This window comes from Castanea sativa, chromosome 1 (genome assembly GCF_040712315.1).
Source record: "Castanea sativa cultivar Marrone di Chiusa Pesio chromosome 1, ASM4071231v1".
Lineage (NCBI taxonomy): Eukaryota > Viridiplantae > Streptophyta > Magnoliopsida > Fagales > Fagaceae > Castanea > Castanea sativa.
The window spans coordinates 3,779,416-3,804,907 of NC_134013.1; the positions used below are offsets into that span (position 1 = coordinate 3,779,416).

The window sequence follows — 25,492 nt, forward strand, 5'->3', positions numbered from 1 at the left end:
GAATATGAATTATGTTTGTATATTTAACTATTTTTAATTCATTAAAACTACTTATGTATTTTTGAAACCTATTGTAAGTTATAGTTTTTAATATATGGAAAACTAACTACTTTCTAAACCATTTATGATATAATTATAAGATTAAAGTATGTGGTATATTTGCAACGTATTATTTTAAGATTATGAAACTTCTTTAATTATTTTTGAAAACCCATAGCATATTATGACTTTTGAAGATTCATATTACATCTTATTACTTTACAGATCTATTGCTAGATAAAACTTAATAGGATTTTGATTACTTATTGAGTTGTCAACTCACCCCACCCCACCCCACCTCTTTCTCCTTTTAGATTTTGATTAGGAAGAGAAGTACATGTTTGGGCTTCCGCTGGGATGTGCGCATGAGTGAAGTTTATAAAATTAATGGAATAAGATTTGAACTTTTATGTTTAAGATTACCATTTGTGTAGTCCTTTAGATTTAAAGGATTTAGATTATTTTTATTTTGACGTTGGAAGATTATTATTTTGAGATCTTTTGAGAATTGCATTATTGAGGATATTTTTAAATTTATTGATGAAATTTTCTTTGAGAATAATTCTTTAATTTTTAAGAGAGTCTTACACACTTGTAGGGTGTAAACTTTATTAGTGTGTGGTTGTTGTCATGTGCCTAGTTCTTATTTGGGTTCGGTGCGTGACAGCATTTATTACAAGAATGATTCTTTACTTGTACTGTCAAGTTGAAAACTTAAACGACTTATGTAAAAATAGGTTACAAACTTACAATATGTTGTTATTAATTAGACAAAAAAAGAAAAGAAAAAGAAGCTTACACTAATTCTATCCTTGTGCTTCATAGATAAGACTTTGGAAAAGAAACTTCTGCAAAATATATGTTGGTTCCTTTAATTTTTTGAGCAACTTATATTCGGATCCATTAAAATATGCAATAAAAGCTTTCAACTTTAAATCATTATGAACGTAGTCTTCTCCTTTTTCTTTTTTCTTTTTCTTTTTTAAAATTAAAAAGGTAATATGAATTTAGTCTTTATATCAAGATTAATAATATAATGTATTTTTTAAGAGATAATTATAATATATTACTAACCCCATAGCTTGAACCATTTTCCTCATAAATTTTCAAGCACTTTGCGCTAGGGATGGACCCAAGTGGGGGTCCAAGGGGGCCTGTGCCCCCCTTGACCCAGTTATTTATTATTATTTTACTTACGATATTTTTCATTTTTGTAGTTGACCCCCTTTTCTAAAATTTTATGCCTTCCCTCCTCCCCAATCAGCCTAGCCAATCTAGCACAACTAGCAACTATCCAACCCAAAACTTAACAAAAATAATAAAAGCATTCACAATTTTTTTTTAGAGAGTTTCATTCTATGGCGTCCGCTTCTAATGATAATTTTTATCATCAGACCAAGACACCAATTAGTTTTTCGTGTAGGCAAAGATTGAATCCTAGATCTCTCATTCAATCATAAAAGCATTCACAATGTTGATTGTATTTTAGAAAGAAAAAAAAAAACTATTTTACCACCAAAGAACCAAAAACCATGTGTTATTGGAGAAACTAAAGCTAAATTTTTTACAACTATAGTAAACTAGTATAAATACCAATTGACTATAGTAAATTGTTAAAAATAAAATACAATATTTTATTAAAATTATCTCTCTTCCTTCAATTAAAAAACTCAAATTATCTCTCTTCCTTATTATTTTAATAAGTTGTTTATATTATTTTAAAGGAAGTGATAAAAAAAATAGAACATTTGATGTTGGTTTATAATAAAGTGAGGTAGTGAAAATAGATAAATACCACTATTGTGAATGATCTAATTTCAAAAAAAATTAAAAATCCTAGCTAGCCTACTATTTTAAAAAAATATACTTTGTTTTTTTTTTTTTTTGGTCTTTGTTGGTAGACGATTGTATCTTAATGTATTAAGAAACAATAATTTTGTATATTAATAATTTGTTAATACTATATAGATGTTTATTTGGAGTTTTTTTTTACTCTGGCTCCCTTTAACTTAAATCCCTAAGTCCATCCCCGCTTAATGCATGAGGAGGTGCCAATTTAGCTACAAAACTCCTGAGCCCACCATGATGTTTTAAACCTCCTCAAAGACTAAATTCCCACAGACGGCGCCAATTGTAAGGATACAATTCGAACTTCCAATCCACAATCAAAAGGGAAAGGGCTTTAAAGGCCTTTTTACAATAAATTTGTAGAGAGTGGGCCTGAAATCTAGATTTCAAGGGTGGTTTAAACAACAAAGAAAGAACGGGCCTCGGGCCCAATGGCTCAAACAAGGAGTTATCTGTAAGAATATGAATGAAAGCTCCTCCTTGGACACAATCCGAGGATAGTTTATAATATTGCTTTTCAAAGTTGATTACAATTATGGATCATCAGATTATCATATACTATTCTTTATCCTTTCAAAGAAAAAGCCTCCTTTCTCCGAAGGTCTTTTCTCTTATTTATACTTCTTCTTCCTCCCCTTCTCATCTTCCACCTCATGGTTATAACGCTGGTTTTAGATACTTGTCCCATCAAATTTCCCTGAAGTCCTTTAGGGTCAGGGACCAAGTTCCAAACCTCATGCTCAAGTCTCATTTCTCCATTAATGCAATCAGTATATCATTTGCAGAGTCTTTAATGTGTGGATGGTGGTAGCAGCTTTACCTTAGATATTTCACCGCCCTTTCTATTATTCTCCACGTGTACCATGTCTTCCCGTAGCCATAGGATTTTCTATAACATAACCTGGGGATATTAAACCTCTCTTCCTATGACCTCGACTTTACTATCCGAGGACAAAGATTTCCTCGGACATAATTGTCCACACGTTATCACATCTTTACCTAGCATTTTCTTTTACGAGGTACATTCATGTACCCCTAGATCATTTGATATTCTCGGATTAGGTTTTTAGTCCAAGAGATTTTTTGGGCCATCCTTTATAAATTACTGGGCCCAATGTCCCTACAATAGCCCCTCGAGATTCTTATTTCTTCAACTCGGGATGAAAAGAGGATCTCAACTTAAATCTCCTTTTATCCTGCTGATTTTTGGCAATATTGTTGACAGGGACAATGACTTTTGAACTACCTATCGCATGTTCTCGACGCTTCAGCATGTGAAGCGTCCTTGAATTAAATTCTGGCGTCTCTATGTTCCCCACGTTCAACGATGTGACATATATCCAACGGTTGAGAGTTGCTCTTGGGCTGAGGTGGGAATTCTCCCGCTTCATAATTCCTATTGATATATAAATACTAATTTCTTTCAAATCTTCTCACACACCACAACGCTCCTATAACGTACCTGCCACATTTGCCATCTCCACGTGCTTTCTCTTTTTACCAAATACCCTGTCCGAGGTGACCATGCCTTCTTCCTTTTTTAAAGTAAGTTCTCCCATACTCTCTCCATTTCTTATCAGCTCTTGTTCTTTTTGTTTTTCTTCCTTTCCTTTTCTTTTTCTTTGTACTCCGTTGTCCTCGGCTTAGTCTATTTAGTTTCTTTACACCCCCTTTTTTCAAAAATGGGTAGATTTGCATCCCTGGTGGATTTAAATGAAAAAATAGAGCAATTTAAGGCTAAATACCGAATCCTTTGAGCATATCTATTAGGTACTGTAACGAAGAGGAGTATTTTGTAAAAAGAAAAACGGGGGAGGTAGTAATCCCGATGATTGCATTCATCGAAGGGGGAATGAGAATCCCAATAGGGACTGTGACTATGGATTATCTTAGGGCCTTTAGATTAGCTCCCACCCAGTGCGCCCCAAATGTCTTTAGGATCATAGGTTCCATAGATGCCTTAAATGAGAAGATGAACCTAGGGCTCACTCATCACGATGTGAACTGGGTTTATAAACTCCACTACCTAACAAAAAAATATGAATATTACCTAAAATCTAGACATCCAGCAGTTAGGTTAATTCAGTGTCTACCCGAATCCAATAAGGATCTAAAAAACGACTTCCTGATCATATTAGGAGATTGGCACGATGGCTTATCCTGTCCGACAAAGGAGGGGACCCCAGATGAAGTTTTGGATTTTTTCTAAAACCCTTAAAAACCATCCTTTTTATCTTTTTATTTATTATTACCTTGTTTTTTCTTTCTTTTGGACAATTCTGCAGATCCACACGCAACGAATCGTCACCTTCTCCTTGTCGACTTTGGGCGACTGGACAGAATTTTACAAGCCGAAGTTTTTCGAGCGGCTCATCTAATCCTCAGCTACGATCCCATTTCCAAAGCTTTTCAGGTGCTGAAGTGTGTGATCAAAGCCAAAGACCCCCATCTTCCCCAGATCAGCGTTGCCGTTGAAGGTTTCCTGCTACCCGAGGGGGCTCCTATTCCTCCGGGTACTCTGGTTACCCAACCCGTACAACCCCCACAACCCGTTCCGGTTGGGATTCCCTTAGTCCCTATTTCAACACAAAACATACTTGGCGAAGCAACCTCTTCCCAACCTAGCATAAAGGAAGAAGAAGAGATTGTCGAAGTACCTGATTCCAAGGACGAGTTTGAGGTTTTTAATCAACCCTACTCTCCTGAAGACCAAATTTCTATCCTCGGCACATCCTTTCAAGTCTCACAAGATATTATTCAATAGTATGATCATATGGGTATCCAGTGTAAGGCCAAGTCGAGTTTAAAAGATGTACTCGAGGCTTAAGCGGGGTCTCAAGAGCCTCCTAACGAACTTCGGCCTTGGGTCCAAGATAAAGGTGCTGAAAAAGGCCCTGAATCTAGGCTCCCTCCTTCTCCTCGTCCTCCTTCCAAACCCCAGCGTACCAATCCGGCTGACCTTAAAAGAAAACGGGATCAGCAAAAAGGAAAATAAGTGATGGAGTTAGGAAAGGGCTCTCTTCCTAAAGAGCCTGAGATTGAAAAAGGTGGAAAGCAGGCCCGTATCGTGCAGACGAGGTCAGATAGACGAACTGAATCTCACATGGACGTACACGCTCCACTCTGACTCCCTGACATGACTATGGATGACCATGCTATTACTGTTGACGCATCCATTAGAAATTCTGATGAGGGGACTGCTGCATGCGTAGCAGACGCATTGGAGCAAGCTTTGCTCCTTCCCGAGGACATGGGTGAGCTCAGAAAGAAGAGAGACCACAATATCTTTATGATTTTAAAGAAGGAACTTGCCATGGTAAGTATCTCTTCTAAACCTTGCCCATTTTTTATTCATGTTATTTCATAAAACTTATAACTTGGTCTTTTTTGTATTATTGTCTTTTCGATCATAGGTTGTTCAATCTACCCATAGGGCAGAAGAGATCGCCATCAGCTCATACAAATCTTTGAGGGCCAAAGAATCAAGGCGTGAAACCGCCCAAAGGATCTCGGACCCAAAGGATCTCGGACCTACAGAAGAAAAAGCTGCAGGAGGTCTCAGACAAACTGATTAAGGCAGAGAGTGAGAAGTCAGGTTTGGAGGCTGCTCTCAAAACAACTGCCAAACAGACCAAGGACCAATGACTGCTGCTTAGGCAAATTGATGAGAATCTTGCTGCAGCACGAAAGCTCATCGAAGATCTTAAAAAAGATTTGAAGGAGTCTGAAAGGGTCAAATAGGAGGCCATCAAGAGCAAAGAAAAAGCCCTTCAAGAAAAAGAAGAGGCTGAAAAGGCAAGAGAAATGGCCGAAAATGCAAAAGACCAAGTTGAACAGGAAGGTTATGAGATTGGTGTGAAGGAGATCACAGAAACCTTCAAGGCTCAAGTTCCTGAGGTATGCAAGCATTACTACCTCCAAGTGTGGAACGAGGCACTTTCCCAAGCTGGGGTTGATGCTTCTTCTACTCTTTGGAAAGTAGAGAGTGTCTACTATCCTCCAGCCATTCAAGCCTCTGACATTCCTCATGCTGATGATGATGCTGCCCAACTACCATCTAAGGATAAGGAAGGTGAGCTGGCTGAAAACTCTACTCTTGCTGAAGATCAACTCCCCAAGCAAGCTGATCCAATAGAAGGAAATGCACTAGAGGACACACAGCCCTCAAGTGACCTTAATGAGTCTTCCAAGGACGTGCTGGGTGATCAAGCGAATCCGATAACCTTGAAGGACGATCCAAAAGGCAAAGGAATTGCTGATGAGTCTTCGGTGCAGCCTCAACTTCCTCAAGACCCTAAAGGCCCTTTGAAGATAAAGTTGAAGCAGTGACTGTTCTCCTCTCGTCTTCAACCTTTCCTTTATTTTACTTAGTGTAATTCTGATAATTTGCAAGTACTTTTGTAATTCCAAAGAATTTTGAATTTAATGAAAGTACAAGTTCTACTTTCTTTGTTTTTGATGCTTTTTGCCTTTGTTTTGCCTTAATCATACCACTTCATACTTGTTTTGCTATATTTAGAATAGTAATCCTTTTACCCTTGTTAACTTACTAAAGTCAAAGCAACAACCTGGATTGAACTTTATACCATAGACATGTTCAATAGGTCTGTAGATGCATTAAGTGATGCTCATGGATTTTTATCCATTAATCACTATCTCAGGGAGACTTTAAAATATAAGTGGTTGAATTTCATTTAGATGGGGCACGTCTAAGGGTCAAAAACCTTTAGTAAGCTTTGTTAAATAAATAAAATAAGGCATATGGTCCAATGATCTAGGCATACCAAGCTTCGGTTTGATACTTAATGAAAAGAAAAAGAATGTTAATTTCCCCAAAGTTGATGATTTGAGGACTAGACATATCTAAGAATCTGTTTAACACTTAGTAAAAAGAATTGAAATGTTAATTTTCTCAAAGTAGATGATCCGAGGACCAAACATAACTAAGATTCTTTTTAACACTCAGTAAAAAGAATTGAAATGTTAATTTTTTCAAAGTAGATGATCCGAGGACTAGACATAATTATGGTTCTGTTTAACACTTGGTAAAAAAGAATTGAAATATTAATTTTCCCAAAGTAGATGATCCGAGGACCAGACATAACTAAGGTTCTATTTAACACTTGATAAGAAGAATTGAAATGTTAATTTTCTCAAAGTAGATGATCCGAGGACCAGACATAACTAAGGTTCTGTTTAACACTTGATAAAAAGAATTGAAATGTTAATTTTCCTAAAGTAGATGATCCGAAGACCCGACATAACTAAGGTTCTATTTAACACTTGGTAAAAAATATCAATTTAGACGAGATATGTGGTCCAAGGATCCAGACATACCAAGTTTCAGTTTGGCACTTAGTGAAACAATTGAAATGTTAATTTTTCCAAAGTAGATGATCCGAGGACTAGACCTAACTAAGGTTCTGTTTAACACTTGATAAAAAATATCAATTTAGACGAGGTATGTGGTCTGAGGATCCAGGCATACCAAGCTTCAGTTTGATACTTAGATGAACGAAGATAATAAACGTAATATAGTGTTAACAAAAATGGCTAAAGTGTCTTACATTTAATAATAGTACCTTCGCAGGTTATTTACATTCTAAGGACGATGTACAACGTGTTCGTCTAGATCTTCAAGATTATAAGCCCCTATACCTGCGACCGAAGTAATACAATAAGGTCCTTCCCAGTTGGGCCTCAGTTTTCCCCATGCTGGGTTCTTTATTGTACCCAAAACTTTCCTTAGTACCAAGTCCCTAGGTGCAAGAGGCCGTAGTTTTACATGAGAATCATACCCCTGCTTGAGTTTGTGTTGATAATAAGCTAGTTGAACCATGGCATTCTCTCGTCGTTCTTCAACTAAGTCTAAACTTCTCCTCAATAGATTATCGTTGCTGCCTGGAACGAAGGAGTTCTTCCTTAGTGTTGGGAACCCAGTTTTTAGAGGTATTACTGCCTCGGCTCCATAAGTCATGAAAAAATTGTGTTTCTCCTGTGGACCTTCGGGGTGTAGTTTGATATGTCCACAAGACATGTGATAGTTCTTCTACCCATCTTCCCTTAGCACCACCCAACCTTTTCTTGAGCTCATTAACTATCACTTTATTGACGGCCTCGACTTGCCTATTCCCTTGAGGGTAAGCTAGAGTGGAACAAATTGTAGAACAAATTGCCTATTCCCTTTAGCCATAGGATTTTCTATAACATAGCCTGGGCATATTAAACCTCTCTTCCTATGACCTCGGCTTTACTATCCGAGGACAAAGATTTCCTCGGACATAATTGTCCACACGTTATCACATCTTTACCTAGCATTTTCTTTTACGAGGTACATTCACGTACCCCTAGATCATTTGATGTCCTCGGATTGGGTTTTTAGCCCAAGAGATTTTTTGGGCCATCCTTTATAAATTATTGGACCCAATGTCCCTACAAGTACAAAAACCAAAGAGCCTATAATTAATGAACTATAAAAAATATATATATATATATATATATGTGTGTGTGTGTGTGTGTGTGTGTGTGCGCGCGCTTCACAGAATCAAAAATTAAGAATTATTAAAAAAAATTTTAAAAAATATGGACAATTTACATTTCTACCTAATAATATTCTTACAAGATTTTTTTAAAGAGTTAATAAAATATAAAAATGACTATATATCAGCCCTATTTAAATTATGAGAAATGCTAACAAATGTCCTTAGAGCATTGGTTAATAATCCATTTAAAGAAAGTTTTTATGGGAAAAAAAAACATTTATGTTTTGACAATTTTTTTCATTTCTTATAAAAATAATGTCAAAACTTTCATATAATGGATTATTAACTAATTCCTTAAGGGTAATCGTTAGAATCACCCTTAAATTATATGTATATATATATATATATAGGAATTATACTATGCATTTTAATGTATATTTTTAAAGTATATCCATGCATATGCATGGAATTACAAGCTAGTTTAAAAATAACAACGAAAAATATCATGTAACTAGCATTAATTTCTCTCCAAAATTGGACCAAATCTTTTAATTTTGCATGTCCTATTCCTAGTATTATCTGAGACTCCCAAGTGTGTAACACGTAAAGAGCAGTACTCTTCAACTTCAAGCTTGAAACAAGTGATGCAGACCAGTGCAGCCTCTCCACTCTCCAGGGCTACAACCTTTGCCAGTAGTCACTAGCTCAATGCAGCATTTTGTTTTTAGACTTGCCACTTTTCATGGTGTCGGTGGTCTTTAAACAATACTAAAATAATCTTGCTCTAGCTTTGCTTTCTTCGTCCAAATCACATTGATTGGTTGCTTTTTCTTTGATATGTATGCAAAAGAGGCAAAAATGGCCAAATAGTACCTTTTTGCAAAATAGATGAGGATCATTTATTGCTGTTTTAGAAATATATAGCAATTTATTACTATTTCAGAACTCAAGTTCCTCAAACTCAAGTTTTCCATGAAACTCGAGTTCTACTAAAATTTGCGACCATGGCAATGGTTGAGCTGGATTTTTGTGAATATAAAATGCCACCTTGAACTCACAATCTGGAAGCTCTAGTAATTGAATTTTTAAATTACACAGTACTCGATTTCCTTAAACTTGAGTACCACGTGATATGCCCAATCTATCATTCTCACTCTCACCATCACTACTAGAGTCCATCCCTCTCACCGTCACTCTCACTCTCACAACCAAAATCTATCCCTCTCACCATCACTCTCACAACCAGAATCTATCGCTCTCCCTCTCTTTGTTCAAACGACATTTTAGCCCTCCCGATCACCGAAAACCCAATCGAAACGGCAAAGCATCCATATTTACCTGAGTTAATTCAAGGCTAATCTCAACGTTGACGATATCAAGTTCTTAAGTTGGTGATCTGCATCTTCAATTTCGAATAAGAAGGTACATAACCCCAATCTTTGTTTGACCGTGGTTTTCGTATTGTGGGAGGTGAAATAAAATGAGTTAGGGTTTTGGGATTTTGGCCATTTGATAAATTGAATTACATAATGTTTCATGAATTCAAATACTTTGTATTAAGACAAACTTCTATTTACCCTAAATTAAAAAATATAAATTAACAATGTTGGATACTAAAATGTTTAGTTCATGAGTATTGGTTGTTTTCTCTACCTACGGTTACATTCCTTTTATGTATTTATCTAATTCTTAAGTTTTGTCACTATTCAACTAAAAAACCAAAATTAGATATGAAAATTGGGTTAGCTGTAAGGCAACTTGTTTGTGTAGACTTGATATGATTTATTCTCTTATTTCTGATCTTCAAGTTTTGATATATGATTTTGGAGTTCATAGGCAATGTCAAGTCTGAGGAGACATAAAGGCCTGTTTGAGTTTGTCAAGAGAGAAAATTTCTTTCTTAGTGAATAGTAATGTGTGTTTTTGTGTTTTTTTTATTTTGGATGTTAATGTGTATTTACTTTGTTTGCAAATATAAAGGTTTTGCTTTTCTGGACTACTTGATTATTGCATCTATTGACTTTTCAGGGAAGGCCAATAGTTCGTTTAGCATAACAATTGTTTAGACTTTAGATTCTTTTGATGCTGCAACATCATATCGTAGGGTGGAATTCTTCGATTGACTTATGCATTGACGTGTCATGCCATATTCTGTGTAGGAGTACCAGGTTAATTCATAGGTACTGACTCTTCTATGTATTGGTAATGCTCCTTTGTGAGAATGTAGGAAAAGTAAAGAAAATAATGTCAAAATATATAGAAATTTTGTGGGACTTGAGGAAACAACTCTGTAATCAACTTAGCCTCGTACGGCTAATGTGCATATTTCAACTAAGGTTTTTTTTTTTTTTTTTGGGTAAGATATTTTGGAACCTAAAGCAAAACTAAAAATGAGGCATTTTTTATATTTATATATTAATTAAATTAATATCTATTTAATATTTTTATATTATAATATATTTCATTTAAAATCTATTTTTCTTACTTTTTGAGATGCAAATTGATTAATTAAATTTTTGTATTCAAGTTCATCTAACATTTCCTTTTTAATCTATAATAAAGCTAATCCACTTAATCTATCTTGGAACATTGTCGATCTTAGATATGATTTTATTAATTTTAATTTTGAAGTTCATTATCAAGATTTGTTGTATTGCAAAATTGAACATCATTGCTATTTTGCAATTGTATCATTTTATTATCTTCTAACTCTTTTTGGTGCATTTCTTGTTCATTTGTGATATTTTCATCTAAATTTTGTATTATATTTTGTTTATTACTAATAACAAATTTATCCATTGATTCTTTTAAGACTTAATTAATTTTTTTTTTTAAGTTTTTCATATCCAGATGCATATTTTCTAGTAGACATTTATAATCAAACAATATATTTATAAAGACTAATATAAAAAATAACTTTCAAGTGTAGAGCAAATGAGAAATAGAATCTGATTTATATAGAAAGTATTGTTGTAGTTTTACCGAACAATAACAAATTTTTAGCAATTTCAACTTACATAAATAAAGACTTATTCAATATATTACCACTAACTAAAAGTCTAAAATATGTATAAAAACTCAAGATTAAATTTTTTTTTTTTTAAAAAGCACAAGCATAACAAAAATTTAAGTACAACTATAACACAAGGCTTATTAATTTATAAGACCCACCTACAAAAAAACACAAAACAAATCCTATCTATAACCCAAAAAAAAGGGTTGAATTTTATATTACAAAAAGGCTGAATCTTAATATCTTATTAGTTATTACAATTACAAAACCAAACTTTATAAAAAAAATTTAAAAAAAAAAAACAAAAAAACAAAAAACAAAAACTTGAAGGCAGAAGGCCCAAAAATGTTACAAAACTGGACCCAATCTCAACTTATTACAAGTCAAAGTGGCAGTGCCCAAACCAAACCCCAAATATTTATACCTGAACTGAGTGAACGGTTAGTGAGCTGCGTGAGCATTTGACTGATGAGGGAGGCAGAGAGTTCAGAGAAAGAATGAGAGAGGCGGACTGGCATCTGGCGCAGAAACCGAACCAAGAAAGGCAGAAAGCTTGCTTGACAGCTTGCCTTGCTTCCGTTGCTTGAGTCGTTAAGCAAATAAGAAGTGAACAGTAGAGTGGAATCAGAGAGAATGAGAGACAAAGAGAGGCGGAGAGAAGAGAGAAAAGTACAATTTTTAGGGTTTGAATTATTTTATTTGTTTTGATTTGTGATTGTTTTGTGGTTAATCTCTTAGACTGGATTTGTAGTTTATCTGGATGATTTTTGGTTTGTCCAGAGGATAACAATGTTTAATCGAATTACCAAAAAAAAAAATTTAGTTAAAAAAATGGGTAAGATTTTTGTCAAAAATCTGATACTATTTTTTTTTTTTGCCCCTACTACCCCTTATTTTTTAAAATTTGGGGGCCTCCCTTCCACTTGGGGGCCTTGCCTAACTCGCCTAAGGGAAGGGCTGGCCCTACCGAGGGTGGGGGTTTAAAAAAGGAGTTTAATAAGATTAGATTATCCATTGTGTTCAGATTTCTAGTTATGTAATCTGAATTTATGCAAGATATATTACCAAGATAGCACTACTATAAGTTCTGCTTCTATCAAAACAAGAAGTTGGTCATGCAAGGGATTTAGATTTGCCGGTCTAAATTTGAAGTTAAGAGCTCTAGGCATCTAACATGAAGATATTCAAATGGAGGCTTGTAGTGGTTTCAATGAGAGTACATTGGAGAGCAATTGCTGGAGTGGATAGGTTTTATAAGGGCGTTTACAATGCAAAAGCATGCCTTACTATTATTTTTGGGTTCCATTTTAGTGCTCTCTAATAGCACATCATATGTACAATGGATAGCTAATGAGAAATATTGATGCCTGTTTTCTCCCCTCTAGTGGCTGTTGGTCAAGGCATTCTTTATGAAGTTTTCTTCTAATATGCTGATAATCTCCTTTGCCAAAAAACCATGATTTTATCCATCGAACCTGTTCACTATTAAAAAGTCACTGAATTAAACCATCAAACCTGTTCACTATTAAAAGTTTCGCAAATTTAAATAGTTGTAGTAGTAGTACATTCTTGCCACTATATACTCACATCAACACGTTCCAAGACAAAATACTATAGTATATTTATAGTTTTGTTAAAGTATGACACATAGTGTGAGATGACAAATGAATTAAAAGTTCACGTGACATTACATGATAAAGTTTGCAATTCAATAAAAATTGATGTTATTGATAGACATAACATCTTTGGTAAAGTACTCAATGCCCAGTGTGACTTGAGAAATTACGTAAAGGTTCACGTGGCATTATATAACAAAGTCCGGATTCGATTAGTGTTTATTGTTAATGATACACATAACATGTAAGGTAAACTACACGATGCACATACATGATGCACAGTGTGACATGACAAATGAATTATAGGTTCACGTGGCTTTACATCACAAACTCTGTACTCCAATAATAGACATGACATCTCTGTTAAAGTACAAGGCAATGTGTGATATGCGAAATGAAGTAAAGGTTCACCTGCCATTACATGACAAAGTCTAGACTCTAATAAAATATGTCGTTATCGATAGACATGACATCCTTATAACATGTCATTGCCATCCTCAATTTTGACATGAAAACACAAACACGTTGGCGCTAACGACTATAAGATGTGCTCATAAATTCGCTAAATACGTAAATGATTTGTTTCAAACCCACCAGCGTGAGAAAAAATTTGGATCTACTTCCACATGTGCATCATCAAAAACGTCATCAAAGCCACTACTATAGACATACACCAACCACTATGGGCTAACATTAGTTGGAAGGAAGATAGATTTTGTTAAGGCTCTGATATACACATATGACAGACTTGGTACCGCTGGACACATCATGGTTAGCGAACCTAGACAACTAGGTGTAGATAACACCACCATAGAAGTCACCACAGAAGAATAGCCATGGTCAATACTAGACGAGAAATAGTGTGAGTTGGAGGTGTATTGTAGGTGGCAAGGGTTAAGAGTACCAAAAGCATGTTCAGTAGAGTTATCTAGAGAGGAATCAACAAATGTACTTGCACGCCTTGAAAGGGAGAACAATCAAATGTAGTGGAGGCTAGACTGTTTCCAAGTAATCCAAAAGGCTAAAAAACATCTTAAGGGAAGCACTTGAGCGGGCCATCAAGTCCATTGATGATATTACAAACTTAGATGATGACAAAGATATTTCAAACTTCTTAGATTCAAGCAATGACAATTTCCAAAAATTTCTACCTACCAACATAAGATGTTGTTGTTAATGTGTAACAAAAAGGTGATCATGCGTGCTGAAATTTTGAAAAGTCAGTCATTATGCTAACTACGACAATACCTTCTACAAGGTTCTATCCATTGCCATTTGCATTTTGCACGAAGGATTTATGGGAACTTATCTGCCTTGTTGGGTTGCGTTTTAATGTTATCCACTAATTAAAACGGCAATCAAAGTTTCTAGAATAACATTGAGTTATACACGTACAAATTAAAATTAAATTTATTTAAATGACAAATGATGTTTATTTAGTAATATGAAAGATTAGTTCTCAACTATAAAGTATAAACATCCAAACTTGAACTGAATACATGCTCCAAATAACCAGAAAATTTGTTTTTCAGCAATACTGAATAAACATTATTTGCAACTTAAGAATTAAACAACATATTTGCATCGATGTTAACAACAAAAAATAATTAAACCCAATGACCACTTCAAAATCGTACCTTTTTCTATTAAATCTAATGGATCGTTTGGTAGATCCCCACATATTTTGCAAACAAGTGGTATTTGGCCATTATTAACATCAACTACATATTTGCATCAAAGTTCTCAACAAAATTTAAAATAACCTACATGGCCACTTAAGAATCGTACCTTTTGGTGTTAAATTTGATGGATCAAACTTGTTGACAAGAGACAAACTAGGTTCAAGTGAGATCGAAGGAAGAGACTAAGCTGCAAAATTGCTCACAATCTGGGCTGCACCTACAAGAAAAAGTGGGTGAAAGGGAGGTGGGATCCAACAGAATGTTGGTATATAACTACACAGTATTCGAGCTTCATTAACCTGAGTATGTACTTACATAGTACTCGAGAACTTGAGTACTGTGTAGTTTACTTATTACATGGTACTCTAGTTTAAGGAACTCAAGTACTGTCAACACAAAACTCGAGCTTCCAAACGTCGAGTTCAAGATGGCATTTTTAAATTAAAAAAATTTAGCTCAACTATTGCCACGGTGGCAAATTTTAGTGGAACTGGAACTCGAGTTCCTAAATTGTGGTAGATTGCTATATATTTCTAAAAACAATGACAAATCCCAAAATATTTTGCAAAAATGTGGTATTTAGCCAATTTGGCCCCAAAAAAAACATTCTATTTCTTGCACTTAGTTCCACTTTGCAATTATTGATAAGAAAATTGATTTTTATTTTATTTTATTTTACGAATGATGACAGTAAAAGGTTACAATAATCCCGTTCCCTAAAAAAGTGAGGGTTTTGGATTGGTCATGTGCCTTCTTTTTTTTTTCCTCAAACACTCCTTTATTGGCATAGGAGAACTACCAGAATCACGTGGGCACGTAGGTTTCCATATGATTGAGAATGAATTAAAACTAATTCATAAAATAAAAAAAATAAAAAAACAAAAAGAAGAATGAATCAAAATTAGTCATAAAAAAGAGAAAAAAGAAAGAACCAATGTATTGAACCACCAAAATCACATGCAAGAGTTTTTATTATAAGAAGTGGTGAACTACTTTTGTTTACACAATTACAAACCTTCGTCTTCCTACACTCACACAATGATGCTCTGAACACTTATTTCAGCTTTACTCATCCTTTGTTCAATTGTTCTTATTCTCTACATGGCCTAGCCCAACCTGGTGGATGTCCTCCACAAAGAGCATGTCCCATAATACACCACCACCTTTTCCTAAACCTTTGATTAATTACCCTTGACCACGACCACCACTATACCCACCATCACTTGATCTCATGCCTTGTCGCCCACCAAACAATCCTGGACCGTTGTCCAATAGAGCCAAAATTCTATTCATCGCCCAAGAACTTAAAAGAAACATCACCTATGACCCATATGCTGGCACTTGGGTTGGAAACAACTATTTCCTTTTCAAAGGGTTCTTTTGTGACGTTGTCCCTGACTTGAACATCACTGGGCTCGCTCGCATTACCTTCAATGGTGCAAGATTTGGTGGTACTGTCTTGAACTTTTATCACTTTATTCGAAATTTGCCAGACATTGCTGTCTTCCAAGCCAATTCTAACAACTTTAGTGGAGTTATTGTAAAAACCTTACAGTACGATGCTGGATTTAAGTAACAACTTTTATTGCTATTTATACGAGCTGGATTTGAGTAACAACAGGTTCCTTGGAGGATTTCCATCTAGAGTCTGTGAAAAGGAATGTAATGCAAGGAAGAAGAAATAGAAGAAAACCGAGAAAGATTGAAGAGAGAATTTGATGGAAAAAAATTACGTTATTTATCAATACTTGAATCAGATACAAGTCTCAATAGTCCCAATATTTATAATTGTAACCATCTCCGTAAAGTGTGGAACAAATCTAACCAACAATGCTACCAAATCTTGACATGTGTACATAAACAGTAACAGACTCATCCATTTCTCAACTACACTATACTACCTGTAGTGTACCTCCTATTTAACTATACTGCAGGTCGTTTACCAGCAGCCTTATCACTAACAGTATAGCATTAGTAGCATGTGCCTTCACATCCCCCCTCAAACTGAGGGGAGAAATGCCCATCAGTTTGTGAGCAAGGTCCAAAAAACGTGGAGAAGAGAGAGCCTCGATAAACACATCAGCTAACTGATCAAGAGGGGAAATGAAATTAACCTTCAAATCCTTAGCTAGAACCTTCTCTCTAGTATAATGATAATCAACTTCAATATGCTTGGTCCAAGCATGAAAGAAGGGATTGGAAGCCAAGGCCAAAGCAAACACATTATCACACCAAAGCATGGAAGGTAAAGACAAGAAAACACCCAAATCTTTAAGGATCATCCTAATCTAACTTAGCTCAGCAGCAATGGTAGCTAAGCCCCTTTATTTTGCCTCAGTAAAGGATCTTGCTACAGTAAGCTGTTCTTAGTAGACCAAGTAATAGGAGAATGACCCAAAAAGACCACCATACCAGTAATAGACTTCCTATCAAATGGATCACCAGCCCAGTCAGCATCACAGTAAGCTGAAAGGACCAAGGAACCTGCCTGAAAGTGAATGCCATGATGCAATGTACCCTTGAGATGTCTAAGAATCCTCTTGGCTGCCACTAGGTGATGTTGGGTAGGTTTGCTTATAAATTGACACACTTTTATGGACAGAAAAGGCGAAATCAGGCCTAGTGAAGGTCAAGTATTGCAACCCACCAATCATGCTTCAAAAACCTGTAAGAATCGGAAGCAAAGGGCTAGTCTGAGTTGACATGAACTGTAGGAGGGCAGGTAGTGATACAAGGCTTACAATCTAGCATATTGAACTTGGTAAGTAAATCGAATGCATACTTAGACTGATGCACAAACAAGCATGAAGATGTATACTCAATCTAAAGTCCAAGGAAGTAAGCAAGAGGGCTAAGATCTTTTAAATCAAAAACAGCAGCAAGCCTGGACATAAGATGATCAATGAAAGGAACACTATTACCAGTAATTATGATGTCATCCACATAAAGAAGGAGATAAACTACAAATGACCCTTGATGCAGAATAAACAAATTAGAATCTGCAAAAGAAGCTTGGAAACCAATATGATGTAAAACTGTCAAACCAGGCCCTAGGTGCCTGTTTGAGACCATAAATGGCCTTATGCAGTTGACAAACATGATCAGGATGCTCAGAATCCACATAACCAGGGGGTTGAGACATAAACACCTCTTCTTGAAACATTCCATGGAGAAAGGCATTGACACATCTAATTGCTTCAAAGACCAATTAAACTAAACAGCCAAGGCCAAGATAAACCTGACTGTGGTAGGCTTAACAATAGGACTAAAGGTCTCCTCATAGTCTAAGCCATATTGCTACAAAAGCCCCTTAGCAACAAGTCGTGCCTTATACCTAGCAATTGAACCATCACTGCCCCTCTTAATTTTATACACCCATTTACAATCAACCACATTCTTACTTGAAGAAAGAGGAACTAAAGACCAAGTTTTCTGCTTTAAGAGATAATTGAACACTGAATCCATAGCCTCAACCCAGTGTGGAAACCTAGAAGCAATAGCAAAAGTAGGAGGTTCTTCCTTAATATAATTTCCCATAACTACATAAGCTTTGAGCTTGAAAATACCATGTTTGGATCTAGTAAACATGGGATGAGTGTTTGGAAGTGAAGATGAGGTAGATGGAACAAGTTGAGGTGGGGACTAACCTGACAACTCTGTAACAGCATGAGATGGGGAAGTAGCTAGACCCAAGGAAGAAACAAGACTAGAGGAAGGAAAAGTACATCAATGGAAGTGGCATGAGCATCAAAAGACTGACTAGGCACAGGAAAAGAGGAAAGAACAGAAGGAAAGACATTAGAAACAACAGAAAAGGAGGAAAGGGAAGAACTGGACAAAAGGGTAGAAATCCAAAGGTCCAAAGGAGGATGAACAGAAGAAGACGTGCAAGAAGAATCAGAAGTACCAGTAGAAAGAGTAGGGAATTCAGATTCATTAAAGAGAACATGAGGAGTGATATAGACCTTATGAGCATGAAGGTCAAAACAGATATACCCTTTGGATAAAGGAGGGTATCCTAAGAAGATGCATTGTGTGGAACTAGGCTGAAGTTTGTGAGCAGTATAGGGCTTGAGAAGAGGAAAGCAAGCACAACCAAAAGTTTTCAAAGAAGATAAAGAAGGAACAGAATGAAATAACAGTTCCTAAGGACTCTTAAAGGCCAAAACTGAAGATGGAAGCCTATTGATGAGATAAATGGCAATACTAAAGGCATAACACCAATAAGAAGAAGGAAGATTGGACTGATAAAGCATGGAAAGTCCACTATTAACAATGTGCTTATGTTTCCTCTCAGCAACACCATTTTGCTGAGGTGTATAAGGACATGACAATTGACGTTGGATTCCATGATCCAAACAAAAAGACTTAAACTGATTACACATATATTCACCCCCACCACCAGTCCTTAGGATTTTGATTTTAGACTCAAACTAACTCTCAACAAAAGCTTTAAAGTGCAAGAAAACAGTAAATACCTTAGATTTATGTTTAGGAAGAAACAACCAAGTGATTCTAGTGAAGTCATCGACAAAAATGACATAGTATTTATAACCAAGAATAGAAGGAACAGAAGCAAGGCCCCAAACATCACTGTGAACAAGTTGTAAAGGAGAAGTACTAGACATAACATGCCGTGGAAAGGAAAGTTTGTGCATTTTAGCACTTATACAAGATTTACATTAGGAACAAATGTCATAATGTACATAAATTTTAACACTATTATTGAAGGAAGATAAAGAAGAATGAAGGAGCTTGGAGCAAGGATGACCAAGTCTTTGATGCCACAACATGACTTCATTGGAACAGGTGCAATAATAGAAGACTTGAAAGCAAGAGAGGAAGCAATTGTAGAATCAACAAAAAGTTGTGAAGGAAATGAAATGGGATAGACACCATTCTTACTCTGGCCTTGATAAAGAACCTTCCCCGTACCAAATCCACAATTAAGAACTAATTGGCATCAAAATAACAAAATGCATTGTTTTGTAAACACAATTTATGGACAGATAACAGATTGGAAGCTAAATCAGGGACCCTAAGGATATTATCTAAAGGAAAACAATGAGAAGAGGTTTGAAGCTTACCATTACCAACATGAGTCACAAGTAACTCCTGCCCATTACCAAAAGTAACAGTTTCATGACCAGCCTTAGCATGAGAGGTCAATGAAAGCTGAGAAAGATCAGGGGTAACATGATCAGAACACTCTATATCAATAAGCCAACTTGATGCATTTGTTGAAGCAAAATTAGCAATTGCTACCATAGAACTAGCAGCCATTAATGCTAGCTTAGCTGGAGCATGTCTACCTTGATAGGCAAAATTCATGCGATGATAGCAGTCCAATGCAATATGACCATTCTTGCCACAAATCTGACAGGTAGGTCTTGTATTCTGAGATTGATTGTGAGCCTGATATGAAGAGAAACTAGAACCACCCTTATGCTGAGATTGTGGTTGAAAACCAAGAAACTGAGGTACATTTGCACTCCAGAGGACTAACCAGAGGAATGACCATTATTAAATCCAAAATTAGGACCAAAATTATTGAATCCTCTGCCACAACCCCTTTGATTGTCATATCTGCCTCTACCTCCATTATTATTCTGATTAAAACCACTTTGAAGGATCATAGCCATAGTTGTATCACTAGCTGTATCCCTAATTTTAAATTTCTTCTTAAGAGCCCTCTCTTCAGCATTCAACAAAGTATTCAATTCTTCAATAGTAACCACATCATTACGAGTCCTTATTGCAAAATAGAATGCACTATATTTATTTGGTAATGCTTCTAAAACTAAGTGTATGAGTTCTTCTTTATCAATGAAAACAACAATAGAACTCAATCTATCCCTAGCTTCTTTGATCCTTTGAAAGAAATTATCCATGCTTTCAGGACCTTTCCTAATACTTAGTAATTCATTCCTTAAAGTCAAACATGAGAATGAGATACAAAAGCAAACCTCTTTTCAAGCACATTCCAGACTCTCTTCACAGATTTTTGACCCATGGTGATAACTAGGACTAATGGTGATAAAGTGGAATTGATGAAAGTGAAAAGAGCCTACTCTTTGCTTTTCCAATTGAGGAACTCTGATTTGGCTCTCTGGTGAAATTTCTAGAACTATCTTGCAAGAAAGGATCTGGAGCTACACACGAGTCTTCAAGAAAACCAATCATAGCATAAGCTTCAAGAATTACAACAATCTAATGTTTACCCTCAATATAATTGGTGAAATCTAGCTTCACTGTCATCATGCTCAACATATTTGATAAGAGCAGCAATGATGGATTCACCAAAGGACTTGTAGTTGTAGTGATAGAAGGAGTTATTAAAGAACTAGAGCTCCGAGCAGAAGCCATTAAGGGTGGCTCTGATACCATGAAAATGAATGTAATGCAAGGAAGAAGAAATAGAAGAAAAAAGAGAAAGATTGAGAGAGAATTTGATGGAAGAAAATTTTGTTATTTATCAGTACCTGAGTAAGATACAAGTCCCAATAGTCCCAATATATATAATTGTAACCACCTCCGTAGGGTGTGGAACAAATCTAACCAACAATGCTACCAAATCTTGACACGTGTACCTAAACAGTAACAGACTCATCCCTTTCTCAACTACACCATGCTACTTGTAGTTTGCCTCCTATTTATCTATACTACAGGTCGTTTACCAGCAGCCTTATCACCAACAGTAGCATCAGTAGCATGTGTCTTCACAGTCCGAACTTGGTACAAACTACTTGAAGTACTCTTCTTGAACAATAGGTTGAACGGTTGTTTGCCTTACGAAATTGGGTATTTGCAAAACTCCACATTGTTTGATGTTGATGGCAATTTATTTACAGGTCCAATTCCACAATCATTTGGGTGTTTGTTTACGATGGAGTTCCTCAATTTGGCTCACAATTAGTTTTAGGGGACTATTCCAGAATCACTATGCAGGTTACCATATGTGTACAATTTTTCATTGTCTTACAATTTCTTCACAAAAGTAGGGCCTGTGTGTAGGAGATTGATAAGAGCAAAGAGGCTTGATGTGAGGAGAAACTGCATTACTGGGCTTCCACAGCAGAAATCAGCAGGTGAGTGTTCACGTTTCTTTGCTAGGCCTAGAAGCTGCCCAAGGGAGAGTACTTTCAGCATTGTTCCTTGTAGGCTTGCTACTACTGATGAAAATGAAACGACTCCACCTTCACCTACGACCTATGGTGCGCTTACAAAGCCTCACCATTGATGATTTGAAGGTACATATTGTAGTGACTCAATTCGTGAACTCTGTGATGGAATAAGATTATCTGAGTTTTTAATTTGCTTTGTTAATTATGGCTATTATTAGCGTCAATGTTTGTAAAAGTGTAATTACCTTTTTTTTTCTTTTTCTTTTTTTTTGGTTTTTTGGGTGAAAGACGTTTATGGAAAACTCATGTTCTCTGTTCCTAGAAGTCCTTTTCTTTCTTGATTTTTCTCTTGGTCTTATTTTTGCGCATTCAGAAGTTCGGAACATTGTGGTCTTTTCTAACATTATCACATTTTCTTGGTTTGCTAAATATTTTATATGAAAATAAAACGAGGATCCTTATGTTTTATTCTCTATATATTCCCATGAAACATGAAAAAAAAAAAAAAATATATATATATATATATATATATATATAGTACAATATATTATTCCTCTTTATAAAAAGTAATTGTATCAATTGAAAAAATACATCATGTTTTCGTTCCTTCCCATCACATGTTGTGGGACCACTCTTATATAAGGGGATAACTTATGTTACAGAAATATGATATACCTCCTCGTATAAATTATAATACACTCTATTTTTATCCGATTATATATTCATTTTCACTTCTATTTTAACATAATTCAAGTTTAAAATAATAAAAAATTAGATGTAATATGCTATAATTGATGAAAAATAAAATGAAACACTCTTAATGGGACAGATTAATTTAGTTCGGTCAAGATGTCTCTATTCAAGGATAAAAATCTTCTGACCCATTTTATATTCCACTGACGGTAAATATCATGTGTCTAATTTTTTATATATTCATTTTAAACTTCATTTACTTTTTTTTTTTTTTTAGAAACACACACACTCACATATAAGAGCATATATATATAGGAAAATGAGGATGAAATAAAGGAATACACTCACATGTTAACACAAAAACTGCATGCACTTTATAAGAGCATAAAGTGGAATACATAAATTTAGTGTTTAATGTAATCTAATCTTTCAAGTTTATAATTAGCCAGAAGATTTTTTACTCCCTTGTTAAGTTAATGCAAGTTGTTGATTGGGTTGGGCCTGGTGTGTTTAATCATTAATGGGCTGGAGGGAGGACTAGGCGTGGCCTCTTTATAAATGGTCTCAATGTCTGTAGGCAGCGGTGTTGGACACATAACCACATAAAACAATTTCAAGCACAGCCCAATAACAGATACCTCAGTGTCCCACGTTTTAGCTACAATGTGTGCTGTTGTTTTTATTTGTAGAATTACAGAGTAGTGGTATTGAGGTTAAGCAAGGATGTGAATAAAACATAATGAAGTTTAATGGGGGACATAATGGTTACCAATCTACCATCACTAAGCAATAAGCACATAAATTATTACCTGATTTGACCGAAAAGAAGACTATACCAATGTGATAATTTTGAAGTATTGGGCTTAATCTATTGATTTCTCTTTAACTTGATGGCCCCTGACCCAAGTATTCCAGGCCCGTTTCTAAATTTTGAAAGTACACGATGACAGACTCCGTATGCTGCGGATGGGCCCGTTATTGCATTTTGAATTGGGTTTTTTTGGGGGGGCTAAATGTAAGTGCTCCATTTAATGGGGATCGAATCCACATAAATTTTTATTTTAGTTTGTAAATTTTTTATTATAGTAAATTGATAACACTTTTGAGTATTCCCACCCTTTTGGTACGTGTTTTTGTTTGCATTTGTGTTAACGGGGCAGGTAATGCAGCACTTTGTTTTCTGGCTTTGGAATGGGGTCTTAAACTCTTAATGGGCTAAGTCCATGGCAATGGGCATACCTAATTGTAATGCTAGTGTTTGCATACAGTCCAATGGGTTTTAGGCTTACTCTATTTTTTTGTATTGTATATATACTTGTATCGCACTCCCATCTTGTGTATGCGTATATAAATGTAGTCCCACTTATAATTTGATTTAGGATTGTGACACAATCAATTATAATCTAATCTTTGGGTTATTGGATATGGAGATTTACCTAACTTAGGATTATGTCTCCCATTAAGGTGGATTAATACAAGTAAAAGATACAAATTATTGGATTAGATACTATTATCATTATTAAATCATATTTGAAAGTTAGAAATAGGTACAACAAGTAGATAAAATTTTGACTAAGAATGATTAGATAGTTTGTCATTGGCTCATTGCCGAATAAGTTGTATATCCTTAAGAATATTCTTTATAGTGGAAGGGGTTTTCCTTGCTCCAAACTTGTACTACTGTAGAGGAGGGTGATAGGTAGAAAAATGGAATGACACAAAAGTGAAAGTGAGAGTATAGCTACCTAATAATTTTAGGGACACAACCAATTTTACAATATAACGTGTGATTGATTGTAAGTAGTGGACACTTTTATTTAAACTTGTTTAAATGACTAAAACTTTTTGTCAACAACTCAGATCGATCATAGCATCATGTTATAAAATTGAGTGTGAAATTAGGTATGTCCATAGTATTATTGCATAACTACCTTGCCTAAGTGGTGTACATGCCATTTCAACCCTAGGGAATCACAGCTCCTCAGCAATACTTCTATGTATCAAGCATGCAAAGTTAGAGAATGAGCAACTTTATTAATTACAATATTTTGTGACATGCAAGTTTAACACCTTAACTTTAACTAGCAAAGTTTTTGCTTCTCAAATAAGTTATTTGGATTTTTGATTGATATCTTCTTGCAAAGAGAACGAACAATGATGAGTAATGACGAGATTAGAAAATGCAAGCCTCCTTCAACAATGATATCATGCACTCCAATGTGATGTGCAAACAATGCCGATCATTTGTCTTTTGTTTTATAGAAGTTTTTTATTTCTATTGTTTGATATTTAGAATCAAGTAAATTGACGGGATAAGTGTGTGTTATGCAGACGTGTATTAAATCTTACATCTATTATTTACTATGTCAAATTGAGTTATAAAAACAATTACGGGCATCTAATTGTAACTTGATTAATGCTTGTTTGGATAATGACAAATAGTAACCAAACAATATTATTGGATCCGGTACTGATATGGCTTCCAATTTAAAATGTTGCACCTGAGTCTGACCTTATTGCCTCAGGTTAGATAAATATGCAGAGCCCTTCATTCCATTGGCTCTTAGGAAATGTATTTAAGCCCTCACTGTTATTGTATTCGAAAGGGTCCAGACAATGATACCAGCTGGACCCAATTATGCATTAGCCAGAATGATATGCAAATGGGAACCCACTGAGGAATAGCGGCTATAGAATACGAAAGGAAGGAATGCCTGCCGACCTTATAATAAAAATAACAATTGCTTTTCTGTAACCAAAAATTAGTATTAATATAAGCTAAACTAAGGACATAACACAAAAATATAACTAATCAGAAAAAAGCACCCTTGTCTTTTTGTACTGGAAAGAACAAAATTGTTTTAAGAATACTTAATCAGTTGGACTAAAATAGAATACAATAATATGAATGATGACTTTGCAAGTTCGGGTAAAAATTTTGTTAGATAAAAAGGTGGAAAACTACAAAATGAGAAAACATGTACTATCATGAAAT

The 25,492-nt window shown here is 35.3% G+C and overlaps 1 pseudogene; it reads left to right on the forward strand.

Annotated features, from left to right (window-relative positions):
* Positions 1–5,691: 5,691 nt before the first annotated feature.
* On the forward strand, positions 5,692–16,365 carry LOC142622168 (uncharacterized; annotated as a pseudogene).
* Positions 16,366–25,492: the final 9,127 nt, after the last annotated feature.